At 41.1% G+C, this 23,181-nt stretch overlaps 1 protein-coding gene across 3 annotated transcripts in view; it reads right to left on the bottom strand.

Annotated features, from left to right (window-relative positions):
- Positions 1–23,181, bottom strand: part of LOC102455363 (poly(rC)-binding protein 3-like) — a 685,006-nt gene that overhangs the window by 329,144 nt on the left and 332,681 nt on the right. The window lies entirely within an intron of this gene.

Genomic DNA, 23,181 nt, shown 5'->3' with positions numbered 1-23,181 from the left:
AATTATGTTTCAAAGAAATTATATAAGGACATTTCAGAATTGGGGTGGACTGATGGAAGCATTTAAAGATACAAAAGAAAGATGTATTTCCCCCCCAGGGAATCATCATAAGAGATTAACTCAAAATCAACAAAAATTACATTAACTAGAAACAGTATCTGTGTTACCTCCATGCACTTCTAGATAAATATACCCAGATTCTGATTCTCCAAACCTTTCACTCTTATCAAGGCATATACAGGCATGAAGTGAGTTCAGATCACAATTGTATCACTTTACATACCTTTTGCACATGTGTAAATGACTTTTCAAGATGCAAGGAAAGGGAAGATCAGCTCAATGTGTGTATTTACAATCCCATCGGTTTCAATCTCTAGTGGTTCACAAATCTGAGAAAGATTTTCCTGTTGGCAGCATTAGCTGCTTCCACAATACTCAACATACTGGGTTCTGTCAAAAAGTTTCTATAATTATGAGCACTCAATGTCAAAACATAACAAAACAAAACAAAACAAAAAAAACTAACTCAAATTTGGCCTTCACAGGCAGAGGCATCATATCATGAAGAACCAGGTATGTGACGCTATCTCTTTATGTGATAAGTAAGATCACATCTAAATACTCTATGTTCATTTCTGGGAAACTCCATACCAAAAAGATGTAGACAATTTAAAAGGAATTCAGTGAGGGTAGCACAAATTGTTAAAAAGAGCTAGAAAATTGACTTATAAATACAGGTTAAGAGATTAAAGTTCTGGTTTAAACTAAGACTATAGAATAAGGGCATAGGATAGTCACTTCATAGTTATTGGAAGTCTGTAAGCAAGCAGAAGAGAAAGGAATTGCTTAAGTCCAAATCGTATTAATTACTATTAATTAAAACTGACCAAAAGGAAAATTTAGACTGAATTGCAGTTAAGGAAACATTTCCCATCTCCAAGGTTGATTGGACTGAAGACCAGTTTCCCTAGGGAAGTGCTGAAAGCCTTACCTCTTGAGCTTTGTACAAAATACTTAAATTTGCATACTCATTAGGAAATATACCTGAACTAGCAGAAGAATGATGTCCTAAAAGATCCTTTCTGTCTGTGTTTTCCTATGAATTATCAAGACTAAACTGAAAATTAAGAAGCAAACTATCTTGGATTCTAAAAAACAAACATGTAGATATGCAGTAGCAGTAAAATAACCCTCAATAATAAATACAAATAATAATGTATTAGGTATCTTGTTTATACATTTCCTCCACCAGAATGTTTGCAACCTATACAAAATAATAAAAACAAAATACTATATAATAAAGTATCAGTAATGCAAGTCTGACTTTATTACAATTGGTCGTGCTTCAAATTTGTCTCAGTTTGAGAGATATTATGGGTCCCAGCAACAATTTAAATATAGGAAATCATTCACAAACGGGTAGAATCCTTCAAATCTGAAGATTTCCTTATTAATTTTAAAAGCAGCTGCAGTGTTTTGAATTTATTTCTTAAACCAAGAGAGAAATCTTATCTCAAATGTTCTGATGACTTTATTTTACCCAAGATAATGACTCTCTTATTTATTCATTATTCTATATTTTTACATAGATCAACAACAACAAAAACCACAATTGAATGAGATCCTTCAAAAGCAAGTCATGGGAGGTAAGAGTCATTAAGGCTGAGGTTTTCCAAAAGTGATTTATTCCTTTAAGTGCCCAACTCTCACTGGTTACCTTTAATACTCCAACTTCTGTTTTATGGAGAGCTAGTGGGTCTAGTAGCCCCTGTATCCTGTGCAAGCAGCTCAGATGAGTGACAGCTTATATTAATGTCCGTAGGCTGGGACAATAGATACACATATGAAGGGACAACTACACAGCCTGCTTCTTAACTAGTTAGGAGAATTAATTTCATCCTCCTATCTCCTGGGCACTTCACCCACAATTTTGTGCCAGCAGTTAATCATAGGTACAAATCATAGCTTGTAGCAAAACTCTCAGGGTGTGTCTAGACTACATGCCTCCTTCGACGGAGGCATGTAGATTAGCCAGATCGGAAGAGGGAAATGAAGCCGCGATTAAAATAATCGCGGCTTCATTTAAATTTAAATGGCTGCCCCGATCTGCCGATCAGCTGTTTGTCGGCAGATCGGGGGAGTCTGGACGCGATGCCCCGACAAAGAAGCCTTTCTTCATTGACACAGGTAAGCCTGGTTTCACGAGGCTTACCTGTGTCGATGAAGAAAGGCTTCTTTGTCGGGGCATCGCGTCCAGACTCCCCCGATCTGCCGACAAACAGCTGATCGGCAGATCGGGGCAGCCATTTAAATTTAAATGAAGCCGCGATTATTTTAATCGCGGCTTCATTTCCCTCTTCCGATCTGGCTAATCTACATGCCTCCGTCGAAGGAGGCATGTAGTCTAGACACACCCTCATTGACTACAATGAGAAATTTAGTATTAGGCTAATGATGAGCACTTTTGAAAACCCCACCATACATATCTGGTGACCAGATTATACCTATAGATAAAATAGATAAGGGGCACAAAACTGTGGTCACCATTATTTGCTGTTTCAAAAAGCTCTGTAAAATTTTCAGCTTTGTTTTTACATTCCAGTGAAATAGTGAGAAAAAAAAGCATATTGAGCTACAGTTACACTCTACTTAATAGGCTCCCTTCTCTACCCAAAGACAACAAAATATAGGGAGAGTTAAAACTCCTCTCTGTCTTCAGTGTCTTCAATAAAAAAAAATGCATTTTTAATTCATGTCAGGCTAACCCACGTTATAAACCTAGTGGAGACAAATCAGTTGCAACTTTAACTCATATTATAGCAAACCTGGCTCTGTCTTCACTGAAAAAAAAAGTGCAGACAAGGAACAAAGCTATTCAAGGTCAACATTATACCCCCTACTTGGGGTTTATCCTAACAATGGTTTTGTCTCCATTAGGATTTTGCTTTGAGACAGCTGCCATTGCAAGTTATCTATCTCAGTGTAAAAAACACACTTTTATTTCAGTGAAGATCCAGTCTGCTGTCACTGCTCATAGAGGCATGGTTAAATTCTAAGGTTGGTGATGTCAGCAAGGTCTCCTTGGTATTTTCTTGTTTAGAAGAGGAAAACTACTGTTAGACTTGCATGGGTTTTTTGAGGCTATTTTGAAACTGCTCTTTGAAATTGTTTATTGTTCTAACCTTCAATTTCAGGCACAGTACAGTGAAAATGAATAAAAATCCTTCTTCCCCAGGAGAGTCACTATTGTTATTCAATTGTGCTGTGCTTTTGAACTATTTATTGTCTTTATTGTTCCTATCAATGGTGGCTAGGAAGCTAGGGATTAGATCTTTGTATTCAGTACAGCTCACCCAAGGTATAATTTTTCTGATATTTTTAATAATATTTCCTCATTAATGGATAAAAATTACTGTGTTCATCTTAAAGGGAATGTTGTATTGCCATATTCTGTTCTACTCTTCTAAAAATGTTTCCTAAGAGATGCACAAAGAGAGGATAAATATGGATAAATACAAGTCATTCACTTCTTTTATGAATACTAGAGAGGATATGCAAATCCCAGAGCTGGAAGACCTTAGAGGGACTTCAGAAAACCTCTGCTTTCCTCTGCAGGGGCATGGGAAACGTTTATCTGCCTGCTTGCTTGGTTAACAAATTAAAATTTTCTTCATCCATAATCCCATGGAGTGAGTTTGCATTATTTGGAGTTTAGGTTCTGATTTTATGAATGCTAATAGTTTCTTAATGAAAGAACACATAATTATGTAAGATATGTTATGGAGAAAATTGGTCACCCTAAACCAAGAGGTGGACTTTGGCTGTGACTTTGGCTAGATATCCCATCCAGAGATTCTGAATCCTGTGTGGAGCTCATTTTGCTGGACATGATGGGCAGTAGAACCAGCCCAGAAAATAGCTGGCATGATGGAACTGACCTTGTGAAACTGGAACAGGTAATTGGCAGTGTGGGCATTGCTGGAATTGAGCAGGTGGACTGAGGAGAGACACCAGTTGCCCATCAATGGAGTCTATGGGGATTAGCTAGTAAGGGTTTAGATGGTGGGCACTGCTATGTGAGTCAGAATTCCAGACCTCAGCAAGGCAGGCAATTAACATCTGGGAATGCAGAACTGGCTGGGGCAGGGGGATTGAGGTTACCTTGGGCAACTCCCAGGTGACACTGCAAGCAAGGCTAAGGTAGGGCTTGCCATGGGTCCATACTGTATCCAGGTCCAGTGCCTAGTTGGGGTAGGGACAGGAGGCACCCTGCACCACTCTTGCCCACAGGGGGCTCCAGATGGGGAAGGGGGGAAGGGCTCAGGGCTGAGGCAAGAGATTGGGGCTCATGCTTATCTGAGGCAGCTCTTGGGCAGCAGCACTATGGCAGGCTGCCTGCATGTCCTGTCTCAATACTGTGGAAACTCCTTTCCGCCTCCCCAACCTAGGAGCCGAGCCTGCTGGTTGCTTCTGTGGCACATCAGGGAGACAGGGCATGCAGACCTTAGTGCCGCTGCCTAAGGCAACCATGAGCCCCCACCCCAGGCCTCAGCCCTGTGCCTCCCAACCTGACGCTCCCTCCTGCATCCCAAATCTCTCATCTCTGGTCCCACCTCAGAGCCCTCACCCCCTACACTCAACCCTCTTCTCTGATCCCCTGAAAACCTGGAGCCCCCTCCTGCACACCAGAGCACTCATCCCTTCCACCCCAACTCCCTGTTTCAATCCACAGCCCCCTCCCACATTCCAAATCTCTCAGCCCTTCTCGCAGCCTGTAGCCCCTTCTTTTATCCCAGACCCCTCATCTCCAGCCACACTCCAGAGGCCTCAATGCCAGCCAGAGAACTCTTATCTTTCTCATTCCTCTGCTACCTGCCCCAGCCCTGAGACCTGCCCCACATGCTGAACCCCTGAGCCCCTGCCCAACCCCTGAGCCCACACTGCCATTTAGAGCCCTCACTTCCTGCCACATCCCAACCCATAATCCAACCCAATGAAAGTGAGTGTGGGGAGAGAATGAGCCATGGGAATGTCATCAGTGGGGTTGGGGCCTCAGGGAAGGGGCAAGGCGAGGGTGTCAATGGAAAGATGGCAACCCTACCTGGAAGAGGGTGAGGTTTTAAGTGGGGTCTTCAGACATACATCTTAACTGCTTTTAAAACGGACCCCAGGCATATTTTTGATCCTGGCCCTCAGTTGTTAACATTGGCACTTGTAAGAACGTTTAACAGATGGAATTAGGAGAGGAATTTAGAGAAAGGATTGTGCCCAACAACATATTCTGCCTGATTCTGTGGGCCTGAGTCCTTCAGCTGGCTGCATGTGGGCAATACCTCTTCATGGAACCTACTTAGTTTAATGAAGTTCCATGATGATTTGGAAGATCTGGATTCTGTTCCCGGCTTTGTGATCTTGGGCCACTCATTTAACATCTATACTTTGTTTTCCCATTAGAAAAATGAAAATACTAATTTTCCTTGCTTCCAGGGGTATAGTGACGATAGATTTATTTATGGTCATAAGGGACTCAAATATTATTGTGTTGAGTACCATAAAAAGACTCCATAAATAATTATAGTGCACTACAGTTTTTTTAGTCTCAAACTATAACTTGGTTACTTTCTATAACCTTTAGGCATTCATTTCACTGAAGCGTCAAGATCTTCCAGCTTTACTAGTAGAGCCTGTAAATTCTTTGAACACTCATGGTAGAATGCATGGAATTTATAACGGATAATGCATAGTCAGTACAATGTGTAAGTTGCTAAAAGACTCAACATTGATTACACAGGCCTTAGCAGCTGTGCCCATTGGTGATTTTTATGGAGGGTAGTAATTGATTACATAGAAATTAGAAGCTCTGTTGTGTGTGGTGGTGGGAGTTAGCAAATGCCAGGTTTCCTAGGATTCATATTTTCTAATTACACTTTCAAGACTCACCATCTATTAAGTGTGATGCACAAAGGACTCGTGAGAAATAGAAACAACAATGGTTTATGGAAGTTACTAATCCACTGGCATGGTGTGGATGAGATACAAGCTCTGCTGCTTTCCCAGTGGATTTTGTAAACTCCATGAGCCCTGAAATGAAGTATTTATGAAGATTATAAAATCTGCCCTTTACTCAAGGAGTTCATAAACTCTCTGAAACTTGAAATGAAAGATACAGAGAGATTATGAAATCTGCTAGTTGCATGATTTGGCATGAGCACTGGGACTCTTCTTTTGACTCTGTTAGGTTAAGTTTAGCAAAACCTTTCTTTTAAAAGAAAAAAATAGTTCTAGCCCTCCATTAGTTTCATGACCAAATGCTGATCAGAAAATATATCTGTACCTCAACTACAGTGTGTACCACACAGTTCACATGGCATTTGAAATAGTTGCTGTGTCTAGACTGGCAAGTTTTTCCACAAAACCAGCTGCTTTTGCAGAAAAACTTCTCAGCTGTCTACACCGGCTGCTTGAATTTCCACAAGAACAGTGACTTCCTATTGTCTGAAATCAGTGCTTCTTGTGGAAATACTATGCTGCTCCTGTTTGGGCAAAAGTCCTTTTGCGCAAAAGGGCCAGTGTAGACAGCTCAGATGTGTTTTGTGCAAAAAAGCCCCGATCGCGAAAATGGTGATTGGGGCTTTTTTTGCGGAAAAGCATGTCTAGCTTGACATGGACGCTTTTCCACAAAAAGTGCTTTTGCAGAAAAGCATCCGTGCCAATCTAGACGCTCTTTTCCACAAATGCTTTTTATGGAAAACTTTTCCGTTAAAAGCACTTGCAGAAAATCATGCCAGTCTAGACGTAGCCAAAATGTTTTGAAATGGCTCTGGTTCTTTAAAGATAACATTATGAGATTGACAAATACATAAAGGACACAAGAAAAAATAAGCAGAATGGTCACATGGAACTTAGTGGACAGAAAAACGGAGAGCATGAGCGATTGCCTATAGTTACCAGAAAGAAGGAGCTAGCTATGGTGAGCAAGATAAGGGCACAAAGGGCAGCTCAGATTGACTCAAGAAAATTTCTTAAAGGCAGTGCAGGGAAAAGACAAAGGTACAGAAACTGCAGAACAAAAAAGAGGAAAAAAATTAGAGTTACTGTCCAATCGTGTCAGCAAGACATTTAAGATTTAAAGGAAAACAAACTCCAGCAAAGGCTTTGTGGAAGGAAAGCGATCTGAGACGACATTTTAGGGAATGAAGTAAAACTAAAAATGGAGTTAGCAATTCAAGACAGTGATGTAAACAGTTTTCTTTAAAAAAAACCACACACACACACCTTGTGGAACTCAGAGGAAGAAATATAGGAGGCAAACTGTTACTTGAGTTGAAGGTGAGAGGGTCAGCCCCCCCCCCCCAAAAAAAGTTACCATAGTAAGAAGAAGGGTATAGCTGCAGAAGAACTTAAGTCCAGAAGACCATTGGCTCTCAAAGTCAACAAAACAGGGAGAAAAAAGATGATGTTTGAGAACTTGAGAAAAACATACCATTATATCCCTAAAGGAGTAAGACCCTCATGCAACAATGCTGAAAGTACAACAGCACATGTAGGATAATTTACCTCACAACATGTAAGTTACAGTAGTTGACAACTATGATGCATATATTTAACATATACCAATGTGCTAATGTGTTACAATATTCCAAAACATTTCATACCTCTTGGCAAATGAGATAGACTATGTTAATATAAATACTTAAAGGACTTTATTTCAGTTAAAAGGCTGTTTAGAATCATAATCAAGAGTATGTAAAGACCCATCCGCTCAATGTCTTTTGTGATGTAGAAATGTTCCATAGTGGACATTTACTAGTGTTATGTCCAATATGGGTTTTAATGTTTCAGTCAATATGGTTTTAGGGCACTTCCCTGGTACCTTATTCCACAGGCTAATAGATCTCACTGTTAAAACCGTTTTCCTGATTTTCATTATCCTATTCTGAGTTAGTTGAAATCCAGCAATTGTATACTGCAAGCTATTTAACGGAAACCAGTAATCATTTTTCTCAGATCAATATGTTGAAGTATCCAAAGAAAAGAAAGAGGTCATAGAGAATAACTCAGAATTATATGAAAATGAGCTTGCTGTCATCTTCTGAAATGTCAGACTTCTAGGATGAGTGAACTCGATCTAGTTTTACTTGAAACTCAAGCATGACTGTGCTCAATTATTTTTATTATTACATTTTAAATGTATGAGGGTTAGGCTCGATTAAATAGTAATGCTGGTCTCTAAAAATCAGTCAGAATTCTCAGTACCTGGTTCCTCCTTTCATCTCAAACTGTTGCTTTTCTTTCTGATTGTGGTCAGAAGAACCTCTACACATGCACGCATACACCCTCTAATCATGTCCAATCTACTTTTCAAGTGGACCCATCATAACAGCAGCAAGAATGAATATTGAAAAATATGGGATCTTCTAAAGCACAAAGGTCACTGATGCATACAGAGTTACAGAAGTAAAGGACAACCGGAGAAACCTGCTGAATGATGCCACTGGCATCATTGCAACAGATGCTGTGAAAAAGAACAAGTGAGTCAGATTCATGCCATCTTCTCTCCCAACCAGCCCACGGCAAAACCAATGACCAATGTGGACAGGACATTCTAGCCATTGACTGCAGGCCTTGTGACTGGAGATGGGCCCAAACCACAAAATTAGGGTCTGAAAAGTCCAAACTGTGGGGGAAATATCTGAATAAGGAAGGTGTGTAACATCTCATCATAGAGAAACAAGCCGTCTGCGAAGTCTAGCTCTCGATGTGAACTTCCACAAACTTAGGGGATGTTCAGACCTGGGAACTTCATCCCAAGTCCATCTATTATACTGTGACCTAAGTTGGATTTCAGCCCAAGGTTCCTCAGAAGAAAAGTAATCATCTTAACTTATTAACAGCATGTCTGAATACAGTGGAGCCACAGGCCCTGCCACCTCTGACATTGCTCTTACTCCTAAGCACAGCGGGTAGCAATATTTGCACCAATCTGCACACTTGTAAATGGCTACTCCAGTTGTAAAACAAAGGAAAACCAAGCCCCCTGATGTAAATGGAATTACTCCCGATTTATACCAGTATAAAGAAAAGCAGATGTTGACCTAAATTTACATTCACAATCATGCTCATTATATATCCTTATCAAAAAATAAAACTGAAAATATATCTAAAATTGTATCAGTGTGGTAAACAAAGGGTGGAAGATGGTTAACATAATTTTAATGGAAATATTCTTTTATTAATTTTTTCAATTATACGGTACACATGAAGCCATCTCTGGGAATGTCAAACTAGCCAATAAAGACATTAATTAGCCAAATAAAACTATGCAGGAAGATAAACAAAAATAATATATGAAATGGTTTTAACTTAATTTAAGAATGAGGCATAGTCATTAAGAAAACTAATAAAGAGTGACCAGATTTTTAAATACCAGTTTTCCATTCAATTGATGTATAATGTGCTCCATTTACATGCAAAATGTATCTTCACTATACAACATCTCCACAGTTGGAGGAGTTTCAAATTTCCAATTACAGTTAATAGATTTTTTTTAGTGTATGCCAAGAGAAAAATGATATACAGGCTTAATGTACATGATGATGAGGTGAGTAGGGAAAGCACAGGGCATTGACAATAAAACAAGACTTAGATAAAGAAGAACAACTCTTAGTTCAAATGAGGAAGAAATCTCTGTCCAGCAAATTGAAGACCAGATTCTGGTTGCTCTTCCACATGCATTCTCGCAGTGTATGTATAGATTGGAGGGAGGGGAAAATAGAATATGCAGGGCAAACTTTCTCCCCGGCTCCAGGGCAGCCAGAACCAGTGATGTTTGTTCCCTAAGCACAAAGGATGTGAGCGATAAGAGCTCCATGAGTGGCACTGGCTACTTTGGAGATGACGACCCATGTGATCACTGCCACTGGATCAGGGCTGGTGCTGCAAGAGTATAGATTGCACCCTCTGGTTGAATTTAGCCTGTGCTGGTCCTGTGTGAACTTTTCCCACATGCCCCAGAAGCATTCTGCTTGCATCTCTACTTTGCTTTCAGCCACTGTCAGTGAAGACAACTCTCTGCCCAGCAAATTCTTGGGTTTAAAACCAATACTATTAACAGTGTATTTGTAAAGAAAACTAATCTGAAACTGGAACAAAATCATCAGTGACTGTGAAATTGCTACATCAAACAATTGTTTCTTTAAAAGAAGGTATCTTCTAACATACTCTTACTGCCCTAGGGACCAATATGGAGGGATCTGACCGGGATTATCCATCATGGGGAAGGGAAGTGAAAAAAACTGGATTCACAGGAAGAGGACCATATGGCATCAATGCTTGTCCTGATGTACTGTTTAACAACAGTAGATCACCCATCTCTGTGTTCTTTACTGACTTCTCACACCTCTTCCTGGTCAGAACAGGCCAGGAACCTTCCTCCCACTCAGCTGAGTTCCTGCAGAGTTCTTGCAGTCCCAGTGCTTGGGGGACACCCAGTCTGCTCCATCAAACCACAGCAGAGCTACAGATGTCAATTAAAAATAATGGGGGAAAAAACATACACTGGCAAGGCCCCAATTTTGCTAAGTAGCACTTTCTTTCAGGAGTTAAAATTATTCCAAGAACAACAAAGGGTTGCAAAGCAGGGTCCCAAGTAAATACTTGACACTATTCCTTAAAAAATGGATTTAAGAGGCAATATTAGCAGGGACTGACACAAAACAAAACAAGATGATGGGGATAGGACTGTGGATTGATTTTAATAATTTAAATGTGTCCTTGCAGACAGACAATCAGCCAATTACAAATAAGCAGTACAGATTATCAGAAACTTACAAAGAACTAGATTTCAAATGAGACAAAGATGTAAAATTAGTAAAATATTGGACTATATATTAGATATGTGGTACCCATTAATTTATCTCCAGTAACATGAACACTGTTTTAGGCTCTTCTATTTTTCATATCCCAAATAAAAAGCCAGAAAGCCACCAAAAATTCCACCATGGCTAAACAATAAAGAAGTGGTCAAAGACAAAAAGACATCCTTTAAAAATTGGAAGTTAAAGCCTAATGAGAAAAATAAAAAGACGCATGAACTCTGGTCAGTCAAGTGTAAAAATATAATTAGGTAGGCCAAAAATGAACCGGAAGCTCAACTATCAAAACACATTAAAAACTAACAGCAATTATTTTTAATGACATCAGAAACAGGAAGCCTGCCAAACAAACCCGAGATGCCCAGGACCATTTTTTGCATTGGTCTTCACTGCAGAGGATGCGAGGAAGATTCCCACAGCTGAGCCCTTCACTTTAGGTGACAATCTAAGCAATTGTCCCAGATTGGGGTGTAAGTAGAAGTAGTTTGGGAATAAACTGATAAATTAAACAATAAGTCACCAGTACCAGATAGTATTTATGCAAGAATTCCGAAGGAAATCAAACATGAAATTGCAGAACTACTAACTGTGGTATGTAATCTATCACTTAAATCAGCCTCTGTACCAGAGGGCTGAAGGATAGCTCATGTAATATTAATTTTTAATCAAGTCTCCAGAGGCAAGCCTGGAAATTACAGGCTAGTAAGCCTACCTTCAGGACCAGGCAAATTTGTTGAAATTATTGCAAAGAACAGAATGAACAGGCACTTAGGTGAACACAATATACTATGGAAGAGCCAAAACAGCTTTTGCAAGGGGAAATCAGGCCTCACCAATCTAGTAGAATTCTGTGAGGGGTCAATAAGCATGTGGACAAGGGTGATCTAGTGGATATAATGGATGTGGTCCCTCACCAAAGACTCTTAAGCCATCTCTTGATAAAAGGAAAGGTCCTCTCATCAGTAACTGATATGACAAAGATCTATAAAATGAGGAATGATGTGGAGAAAATGAATAGGGAATGGTCATTTATCCCTTCACCTAAGACAAAAAACAGGGAAATTAATAGGTAATGCAAATAAATGAATAGGGAGCAGGTTTAAAACTAACACAAGGAAGTAGTTCTTTAAACAACCCACAGTCAACCAGTGGAACTGCTTGCCAGGGAATGTTGTGAAGTCTAGAACTAGAACTGAATATAAAAAAAGAATCATACAGGATAGGCCTATCAATGCCTATTAGCCAAGAGGGTCAGAGATGCGACACTGGTTTGCCTCTGACTGCCCCAAGCTAGAACCGGGGATGGATCACTCAATAATTGCCCTATTCTGTTTATTCTCTCTGACACATCTGGAACCAGCCACTGTCAGATCAGATGGACCAGTGGTCTGACTCCCTACCTTGGCCATTCTTATAGTCTTAGATGGGTATTATTTATTTATACAGTTATATAAGTAGGCATTGAATTTCACAGAGATTTGAAAGGAGAAGGTCCCCTTCCTGAGTATCTTACAGCATCAATGGCTTGATTTTGCCATTTAAACAAAGCCCATAGTGACACCGGCTCAGAAGGAGCTCTGTGGTGGGACATTTTGCATCAGAAAGGAGAAATCCTCCAGGAACTAATGGAGATCTAGAAGCTACACACTCCCTACTACAGACTTCTGAGAGGTGACATTTAAGGGTTTGAGGGTGACATTACCCTTAGCAGGTAGCTGTTCAGCTAATGATGGGCCAATGAGACTGCCCTCTCTGCCTCCAGCCTCTGCCCTCCTGTTCTCATTGGGGCATCATGTGCCCTCAGTGCAGATGGATGGAACCCAAAGCACAGTCTTTCCTTTGTGCCAGGCAGTGCTTCATTACCTGGCTCTGCCTGGGGCTCACATCTACTCCACTCCTTCTCCCAAGCCTCCTTCTCCCCAGTCTGCCTCTTCTCGCCCCCTCCCCTCTCTGCGCCTCCCACATGCTGCAGAACTGCTATTCCACAGTGGGCAGAAGGCACTGAGAGGGAGGAGGTGGCATTGATTGGTGGGAATGCTGGTGTTCAGGAAGCACGGAGGTGGGGGGGGGGGGAGCGGAGAGAAGGAAAGGAAGCTGGCTGACAGTGGGTGTTCAGCACCCATCATTTTCCCCCCACAGGTGCTCCAGCCCCAGAGCCCTGCCAGAGTCAGCACCTCTGGATGGAACAGCCTCTATACTTCCAGTAAACCCAGCTGGGATGGAGTGGGGTGAAGGGGAGTCTTTTTCTATGCTTTTCTTCCTCCTCTGTCCTCCTACATAGGGGGTCAGGAAAGATCTGGTTCTCAGGGACTCATCTGGTTCTCAGGGACTCATTTGTAAACAGTTAAAACCGCTGATATTTGCATGCCTGCACATAATCACATTGACTTAAACGGGATTACAAAATCCCATGGGAGCCCTTGATAGAGCTACCTGTAAGGTTTTCATTAGGATGTCAAATAATTAACAGTATTAATGCCATTCTAAGGTCAGGAAAAACCTACTCATACAACGGATACTTTACTTCATGGTGAAAAGGTGGGAAAAAAAAAACTTTAAGAGGTACCCACAACACACACTACTCATGAATGCTTGCAGGCCCTAAAGCCAACAAAAGAGGCAATGAGGGTATGTCTACACTACCCCGCTAGTTCGAACTAGCGGGGTAATGTATGCATACCGCACTTGCTAATGAAGCCCGGGATTTGAATTTCCCAGGCTTCATTAGCATAAGCGGGGAGCCGCCATTTTTAAATCCCCGCTGCTTCGAACCCCGTGCAGCGCGGCTACACGGGGCTCGAACTAGGTAGTTCGGACTAGGGTGCCTATTCCGAACTACCGGTACACCTCGTTTCACGAGGAGTAACGGTAGTTCGGAATAGGAACCTAGTCCGAACTACCTAGTTCGAGCCCCATGTAGCCGCGCTGCACGGGGTTCGAAGCAGCGGGGATTTAAAAATGGCGGCTCCCTGCTTATGCTAATGAAGCCCGGGAAATTCGAATCCCGGGCTTCATTAGCAAGTGCGGTATGCATACATTACCCCGCTAGTTCGAACTAGCGGGGTAGTGTAGACATACCCTGAGAGAGGAGAAGAAAGGACACAAGTTACAGTGAATGAAGCAAGTTCAATTTGTTGTGCAGCTTGTGAGTTCTGATTTGTTTTCATTATTTTTGCCTCTGCTCTCTCTTTTTGAGGAGGGAGTAAAGATGAGATATGCGAGCAACTATAGGCAGCATGAATGAGCAGTTAGAGGAGGCATGTTAGCAGAGAGCATTTGTGTTCTAAGCAGGAAGGTAAAGGTGCCGAGGTAAAACACTTGAATTGTCATGGGAAAAGATACAAAGGCATGAAATACAGCAGCAGAGCATAAAGGGATTGATAAGGCAAGGGGGGTGGAGCAGAACATGGGAAAGGAGAGAATAAGAAGATAGAAGAAACTAGGGTTATATGTACCCACATATTTTCTAAATTGTAAAGGTTTTCACCAACCACTTCACTAAGAGGATTAACCTTTTCTAATGCTTTGCAGGATAAGGGCAAAGGACTGTGGTCCAGAAGGCCTTAAGTTAACATGAATAGAAACAGAAATAAATCCCCCTGTGAAAGAAACAAAAAGGGATCTCTTATAATTTTATTCCATTTAGTAAACAGTGCACCAAGAATACTTTTCTGTGAATTCACAAATACAGTTTCCACTATACCTTGTGGAACATAGCTAGATTGCAAAGTTAGTCCAATGTATAATTTCAAAGGATTTATGACTGTTGTCAATTAAATAACTTTTTAAATTAAATAACAGTTTCACATCGTACACGTCTCATCTGGGCTCTAAGGTTTTCAGTACTCACTCTTGTCTTTATTTGCTTTTCTCTCAAAGCCAATCTGAAAACTGACACTGATGATAGGCTTGACAAGTTATGAGGCAAAGACTAAAGAAGGAATTATTTCAATAGATAATTTTAAGAACTCACAGGGACCACTTCCTGCAGAAAAACCCACAGAAGAGAGCATGGGTTGGGGAGAACCTTGCACCATTTAGTTGGGGTTTCAAGTGCTGCTAATAGGGAGGGATTTGGCTCCAGAATCTGGAGTTCCTCCAAAATTTGCATGGGTTCCCCTTCAGATAGAGTAGCATCTAACATTTGTAGTCATTTACTTCTGCCTGGGGAAGAGGACAGTACCCATCCGTTCAGCCTCACTTTCAACTCATCCTGTCCATTCAACTCATCCCTGTCCATTCACACGTCTTTAGGATCTTGGCCATGGAGCTACTTGAAACAGCCCCTTCTTGAGGGAACCATGTGGTCTGTTCATAGACTGTCCCATGTACATGCTGTTCTATGGGGAATAGTTCCCCATCTAGTGTCCAAACAACACACCAAAAATTATCAAAATACATGAATTCTGTTCTCTTTAAAAGTTTCTAAAAGTCCAATCCAAATTCTCAACTGTGTCCAGCCCCCCCCCCCTCTTTTTTTTAATATATAAATATAAAGGTAACACTATTAAGATGAAGGACAAAGGGGTTCTCGCCAGATGTGTGTACACATTCTGAGGTATAAGTAACAGGAAAACCTTAGAGAGAGATGAAAGCAGCCCAAAAAGAACCAAGTGTATGAGTATAGTAATCACAATAAAATAAGAGGAAAATTTCATTCTTTACCAAATCATGCCCCTCAATTTGAAACTTGTCTTGCTTTGGAATTGTGCTTTTAATCCTGTCCTGCCATTTTACCTTAAAATACTCAAAACCCTGATCACAGTGTTTTTACAACAAGCCAAGGTCTCTAACGTATCCTCATCATTGAAAAAGAGCAAAGTATAATACTAAAACATCTCAGTAACTCTCCCCAGATGCTTGTGTCAGTTACACACATAGTGATGAGACCTCAGGAAACAAGAGGCAATTGGGGGAGGGGGAGGGGAGGGAAGCGAAAGAGAGAGAAGTTATTTTGAAGACCCTCCTTGAACTAGTGAGGCCGTTTTAGCTCTGATTGATGCAGTGAACCACTCTTCACCAAACAAAATGAAGGCTAAGAAGTAGTAGGAAAGGTGATTCCAGTAGTTTGAGAAGCAGCAACGCTCCCACATCATAAGCATGGTAGAATTGCAAGAAACAGGGAGAGAGGAAAAGGGAGGGAGGCTGGCACAGAGGGAGAGAGAGGTAAAGGGACAGGGGGAAGATGTCAAAGAAACCATTTCCCCCTGTTGCGTCAATTCTGACACCCACAGTTTAAGACTCTGGGTTGGTGTAAAGCCAGTGTAGCCCCACAGACTTATATCAAGCTATACCTGTTAAGGATTTGGTCCTATATACTTCATGCTTCATCAATGAAAAGTTGAGAGATCAGTCCATAATTATGATATTTATTAGCTGCATCAGCAACAATGAAAATGTAACCTATTCAAAAGAGCTCTTCAAATGAGATCTTTATGGCCCTAACATTATGTTGCACGAGTTATTAAAATATTCTAACAGGTTGATTAGTCCTCTGTAATGATGCCCCTCCATTATTAATAAAGCAATCATAATTTAAGTCCTGATTCTAAATTAATTCATTAGTTGAATGAAGAATTAAACAAAGATGAAGCGAGAAACATTTTGGCTCAATTAACAGAACTGAGCAGAATAAGCTTTTCTAAAGCTATAATATGTTTACTGTGATATTTGCCAAGTTAAATAACCACACTTTATGAGTGAGGATTTTCAGAAGGTGAATGTATGTCAATGAACCCAGAATATTTTACTCATTAATTTTTAAGTCAGGTCAGACTCAAAGGGGGACAAGACAATTAGTAAAAGGGAAATGTCAAAATGTTTGGAGGTTTTGCTTATGCTTTGTACGTTTATTCATTAGAAATAAACCCGGGCAGGAAACCTATCTAGAAGAAGCTTTCTTCTCACAGAAAATGCAAACAGCATGTAAGTTGAAATACTCACTAAATTTGCAAGTGATAGCTGCTTTTTTGCTTTACATAAAATTCAAAAGCAATTTTCCTCAGCAAAAATTAAAGAGATTCAAAAAGAAAAAAGTTAAAATAGTTATTTTGGAGCCTGTATGTAAAACATGACTAGACTAGCTTTAAAAAAATCTTAGCATTAGATACTCAAGGAATTCACATTTTAGGATCAGATACCACCCTTAACTCTGTCCTTAGATTTCAATTCATCCTCCTCCTAAAGATGTGACACCCTTATATGTTTTACCCTATATAGATTTCTGCTACAACCATATTCACTTCCACAATATGGCAGGTGCAACACCACTGCCACCACCCCTACACAGACCAGATCTTCAACTCTTCACTATCTTGCTGTTCAAATGTACCTCTTGCAAGAATTCTAGAGACCACAGTGTGACTGTATTTTTTAAAAAATGTATAGCAGATGCTGATCAGTCAGTATTTACAAAGTGGTTTGAGTGTGGTGAGGGCAGAAACTTCAACAGTTTTTGTGAGGCTGCCGTAAAGAACAACAAGCCTCATGAACTAAGATGCAGGTGCTTCTGGGAGGGGAAGAAAATGGCTCTCACTTTTGAGTACATGGGGCTACATCTAGACTGCATCCTCTGCCAAAAGAGGGATGCAAATCAAGCACTTTGGAAGTGCAAATGAGCCTGGGATTTAAATATCCCAGGCTTAATTTGCATACTCACGTTCTGACGCTGTACCGATCGGGCTCAGTGTCGAAAGTGAAAGTAAAGTATAGCAACGACTCTGCTGTGTTTCTGCCGATAGCGGGAGCTTTTCTGGCAGATCCTGTACTCCTCATTTTTTGTAGGAGTACAGGATCTGCTGGAAAAGCCCCCACTGTCAGCAGAAACGCTGCAGAGCTGTGGCTACACTTTACTTTCACTTTCGACACTGAGCCTGATCAGCACAGTGTAGGAACGTGAGTATGCAAATGAAGCCCGGGATATTTAAATCCCGGGCTCATTTACACTTCCAAAGTGCTTGATTTGCATCCCTAGGTCAGCAGAGGGATGCAGTCTAGACCCAGCCTGGGAGATCAATAGGGTTGGAAAGGACTTATTTCCTTAAGACATTCTACCAAACTCACTCTATAGCATTAGTACTCTCCTAACCTTTTGTTGTTGTTGGTCTGGGAAGTACCTCTTTAATAAAGAAAAGGAGCAATTACCTAGCCACATAGGACAAGAAACCGGGTCTGACTCATAAGCTCTTCGGGGCAGGTACTGCCTCATTGTGCTGTGTTTGCATAACACTTAACACAACAGGAGCCTGGTCTATGACTGGGGCTGCGGGCACTACTACCACCATAACACAAATAAACAATAAATGTCTTGATCTCCTTGAGGACTAACTTGACACATCCAGCCTACATTATTTTTAAGCAGCCAGTAAAAAGTTGAGTGTATTTTTTTTACAGTGGTTATAAATGTTCAGGCCTGAGTCCCCATTGTGGAATACAGCCGGGATTCAGGCTCATGTACTGTAATAGTAGAGGTGTGGAGAAATTAGGAGTTATAGAAAGCATTGCCTCTATTAACAGCTGGTTAATGTGCTTCATACTGTAATCCCTGACCTCATTCTGCTAATACATCACTTTCAATTTGGAATGTCAGGATTAGTTTCAAGAACATCCATTTTGGTGCAGAAGATTTCATTTGGGCTTTTGCTGCAAGTGACAGAAGTGAAATCTAAAGAGATCATAAGTTATTTTTATGGTATTAGGGCATCTGATTTTTCTGTTACTTTCTGCAGCACTGTAGAAATAGTCTAATGTAAAAAATCTGCTGCCATGAAAGATGTATACGGCAACACATAGCTAACAATTCAGAAAACTTTACATAACAAAAAGCCACTTTTTTTTAAAGAAAAAAGGTGAGTAAACAATTAAATCCATTCATAGTGATATATAACATTGCAAGGAAGGGTAGTACAGTAAATATAGACAGGTATTTGGTGGCCCTCAGAGCGAGAGAGAGAGAGAAATACCCATATCTGAAAAACACCAACTGTACTGCAAGATCCTTGGTTCTCCTGAGGCTGCTTTACATTTCTTTGGTGGTACAAAACATCCAAAAGACTTGTCTACACTCAGAGTATCACTAGCTTAAGTTAAGGTGTAATTTTTAACAGATTTAGTTAAATCAGTGTGGCTTTTTGGTCACTGTTATTAAAGTTCAACTCAGGCTTATTTTGGTTTAGCTTAAGTCAATTAGGAACAGGATTACATTTAAGCAAAATCCACCATTCTTACACTAAAATAAGAGTATCTACACAGAACTTCAGATCCCTTTAACATAATTCAGGTTAAACTTCTCTAATCCGGGAGTCTCTGGCCTGGCAACATCCATGGCCTGGGAGGACCACAGATACTGCTGGATTAGAGAGCCCCAGTGGCAAAGGTTTCCAGTGGCGTGGAGCAGAGCCAACTGGCAGGGCCAGCAGGGCAAACGAGCCCGTGGGTCACCAGAACATGCAGCTGGCAGGGCAGGGAAGCTGGTTCTGGGGGGGAGGGACTGAAGGGCCGGCTGTCAGGAGCTCCGATGGGGCTGCCGGGAGTTGTGGCAGGGCCACTACAGAACTCCAGCAGGGCTACCACAATTCACGGGAAGAGGAGACTGGGGAGAGGAGCCCAGCAGGGAGTCTGATGCCCCCCCCTCCAGACCTCTCCTGGTCCACACTGGTCAGGTCCCAAGGGTGCCAGATCAGGGAGGTCCAAACTGTAATTGAAACAAAGCGAGTACAAGTTTGTGCGGAGACAAGGTGTTAAAGCCAGCATTAGCTGGCAATCTGGGGAGTCCTCTGGGAGAGGGGAATCCTTGGCTGGTGTTGGGAAAGTATAGTGGCTTCTACACCAGTCTGTCTCCTGACCCCAGCCAGAGTATTATGGGCCTGGATGGGGATAAGAGCTTCGGGAACCATTATTAGCCCCTTTTGCACCCTCTTCCTCTCCTGCTCGAAATGTCCCAAGTACCACCAGCTGATCCTGAAGATCTGGTACAACTGGTTTAAATTTATCTCTAAATGAGCATTTAATAGAAGAAATCAATTTCATGTTAGTAATTTAAGCAGTGCCACAGAGCTCAGAATCCTTCTTTCCTTGGCCATAGGAGACTCCCTCTGGGCCAAACTGAAGAAGTGACACCGAAGATGTAAGTTATAAGGTGGGCTAGTTATCATAACTCATGGTGAGGGAATGGAACAGCAGGGAAACAGCACTAACAGGAGACAATAAAAAATTACAGAGTAAAGCAGATGAGAAAAGGCTTGGAGGATTTAGGAGCTCCCCTTCACCATTAGCCTTGAATGGAGCCCCCAAAATATACAAGCCGGCACTTTAAAACCGTAATAAAAACCTCTCAGGCAATACTGCATAACCTTGATTTGTTTATGCTAACCAATTCTAATTGCAACTCCTGTGTTTTTACATTAGCAGAAAACTAGATGATTACCCTGATGTGACCCCACCTCCTTCAAAGCCAAGTGGAGATTTGCCATGGGGTTTTGGCACAGCAGGACCAGCCTCAATTTTCCAACCAGCATTTGCCATCTGAAACACAGGCTTTCTACAATATCAACCGTCAGAAATTATCACTACTGCGATCACTTCTCATATACATCTAGCTGAATAATTAGGGGAGAAGCTATTTACTTAGTAAAATCTGAAAAATGAAAAATGACGCATCTGCTTGCCTTTTCATTAGGCTGGCTTCTGGTATGTAAATAGCATATTTCAGCAAGTTTCCTTGTCCTTAGGAAATAATTCAGAACAAAGCAGTACACGGAGCATAGAGCACTTCCACAAATTTAGAGTTTTACACATGTGACTTATCCTAATACAAGTAGACCCAGATCCAGAGAAAGTTACTGGCACCAGTAGGAAGACACACCCATCTCTGGTTTCTGTGGGAAAATCATGTCAGACTCATTTACAGAAGAAAGTTAGTGCAGAGTAAGATAGGATGTGAATTAAAACCACAATCTACTCTGCACTAACTCCTCATATGGACACTAATTCCATGGTTGGCAGGTTTGCAGAAATGTTGATGGCACCCAGAATGGTGTCAGAATCCTCTCAACCTTTTCTCATCTCCCTCCTTTGCCCACCTGCCTAAGACTTTGGGAGGGAGTTTGGATGGGACAGGGGGTGCAGGCTTTGTGAGGGAGTTTTGTTGCAGAAGTGGTGAGGGGCTAGACTCTGGGAGGGAGTTTGGGTGCAGGAGGTGGTGCAGAACTTATCTGGGGCACCCCCCCTCTGGCAAAGTGGGGGTGAGGTGCCCCAGAGGTTGGAGGTCTCCATGTGCTGCTGCCTATAGAAAGCGGCTCTGCAGCTCCTGTTTGCAGTAATGCTGGGGGTGAGGACAGTGTGCAATGACACAAACACACCCCACAAAGAGCCAGCAGTTGAACATGGAGTGAGCAGGCAGGAAGCTGCTCTAGCTTCACTACACTGCTGCTGATGGTAGCAGGGCCCCCTGGGTCTCTTTAAAATCACCCTGGAGTAGCAGGGCGAGGGGACACACCACGGGAAATGCACATGACTTAAGACATGGTGCCAAACTTTGTTGGAGCAGGGGCCCTAGACCAGGAATATTTCCGGAATCTGGGCACCACGGGCCTATATAACCCTCCCTCCTTCCCCCCCGCATCTTATTCCACACTAAGAATGCCTTTGTACACTTTAGCTTAATGCCTTTTTTACGTGTACAAGTATTAATGTGGAGCAGCTATTGCACTTACAGCTGTTTGGTGCTAGCGTCTTTGAGGGTTTTTTTTCCTGTAGAAAAGCTCATACTCCTGCTCTGCCTCAGTTCTCCCCTTCTGTTTTGCAGGCACATTATGAACCTCCATTCATGTTATCAAGATACTTAGATGAAAGTTGCAAAGAACTGTCGAGTTTATTACTGCAGCACATCAAAGTTCAGTTTTTACATTACATTTCTTGTATGTGATGAATTATGCATTTAGAAATTCTTTGGTCAAGCTGAGATCTTTGGGGACTGACGTCTGTTTAACCTGTGACATGTTAGAATCTCAGAACCATTTCCTTACTGACTTGACACTTAGTGCAACCCCACTGCAGTCCATGGGGTGACATGGGGCTCAAGCCAACATGGAATCTGGCTGTGCCTATGCAATATTTACTCATTTACAAAGTTAACAGGCAAAAATTATACAAGGATTTTGGTTTCTAGCCTCAAGGGTTCAAAAACTGAGTCATGCTGTAAAAAAATAATGACAAGATTATTATTTTTAAAACTCAGGATTTTAAAAGATAGCACATTTAGGATTCTTTTGGTTGCCTCTGGTTTTTGAGCCTTTCAAGTTCACTTTCTGAGCTTCTCTCAAACCAGGAGGATTAGAAACTTCCTTTTTTGAGACGATGAAAGCTAAGATATCACATAACCAATTGACTCCAGGAGATGAGGCCATAAGAATACATAAGATAGTGAAAATCATCAACAATAAGGTTCTCACCTGCAGAGATAATACTGGTGCTGCTTTTGTTTTCAACTTTTATTAAGCCATTGTTATTCAGGATCAGGCTAATATTAAAAGAATCTGGATAAAAAATTCTGGTTTTCTGGCTGGGGCAGGGACCCCTCCTCTGTGTATTCTGGAAATAATGGTCATATTTCTAAATACCTATCCTCCTTTTGGTGCTTCTCTTGTGTATGCATTACCATGGAAACTTTTCCATTACAAGGACTGTCCTTATTTTATTATACCACAATTCTGTAGGAAGAGGGTCATGCATTTCCAGAAATGTACAATACTGTACAAAGTTTAGCTGCTAGTAATAAAAAAATGATGTCCTGTTTAAATGTAGATCCTCTACTGAAGCATTAAATAAGCAAGTAAGGGGATCGCTAGGAAAGCAGAAAACATTGTGATAACATAAATCTCTAATATTTTCCTTTTAAATCATTTAATTCCTGGGCATAACCATCATATGTGCTCGTATGTGTCCTTTCCCTTCAATTAGCATATATCGGAGCCCCTTCCTACTAACAAATATATGAAGAATCTTAAATGAAGACAAATGACATTGACATAGTTGTTTATAATTTTTTTCCATGTGAGCTATACAAATTGAAGGTGTATACCCTCTCTCATATAGAAACCCACTCATCCAAATCCATGTCTTTGTACAAATCCCTCTCCCATCTTTTCCTCTGGGTTATTCTCTTAACATCTTTTTTCAATCAAAACTGTATGTATCTTAGAAATTAAACCTTTTGTTCCAGCTTGCTCATGCGTCAACTCCCCTATGTAGTTAAAGATAGAACTGCCTCATATCCAGATTTCACAATAAAATATTTGATTACTAAATA

This window comes from Pelodiscus sinensis, chromosome 2 (genome assembly GCF_049634645.1).
Source record: "Pelodiscus sinensis isolate JC-2024 chromosome 2, ASM4963464v1, whole genome shotgun sequence".
Classification (NCBI taxonomy): Eukaryota; Metazoa; Chordata; order Testudines; family Trionychidae; genus Pelodiscus; species Pelodiscus sinensis.
Note: the sequence above shows the minus strand (reverse complement) of the source record. Positions and strands in the feature narration are given on the sequence as shown.